Genomic DNA, 660 nt, shown 5'->3' on the forward strand with positions numbered 1-660 from the left:
ATGCCACAGACACATAATTGGGTGAACCTTTTCAGATTGTGACTCAGCTTTGCTAGAGTCCCCAATTAGAGGTGTCCAGGGTTCTTAAGCACACTCTTTTTGCCTTGGATCACAACTTTATTTTTTTCTTTTTCTTTATTTTTCTCTTTCTTTTTCTTTCTTTTTTTTCAAAATTTTTTTTTGTATTCACTGCTTTTTCTTGCTTCAAGAATCATTTTTATGATTTTTTAGATCCTCTGCTACAAGAATCATTTTTATGATTTTTCAAATCCTCAGTAACATGTCTCCTTTTTCATCATTCTTTCAAGAGCCAACATTCATGAACCACAAATTCAAGATACATATGCACTGTTTAAGCATACATTCAGAAAACAAAAGTATTGCCACCACATCAAAATAATTAAACTGTTATAAAATTCAAAATTCATGCAATTCTTCTTTTTTTTTTAATTAAGAACATTTTTCATTCAAGAGAGGTGATGGATTCATAGGACATTCATAACTTTAAGGCATAGACACTAAGACACTAATGATCACAAGACACAAACATAGATAAACATAAGCATAATTTTCGAAAAGCATAAAAATAAAGAACAAGGAAATTAAAGAACGGGTCCACCTTAGTGATGGCGGCTTGTTCTTCCTCTTGAAGATCCTATG

Source organism: Arachis duranensis, chromosome 7, assembly GCF_000817695.3.
Source record: "Arachis duranensis cultivar V14167 chromosome 7, aradu.V14167.gnm2.J7QH, whole genome shotgun sequence".
In the NCBI taxonomy this organism is placed as follows: domain Eukaryota; kingdom Viridiplantae; phylum Streptophyta; class Magnoliopsida; order Fabales; family Fabaceae; genus Arachis; species Arachis duranensis.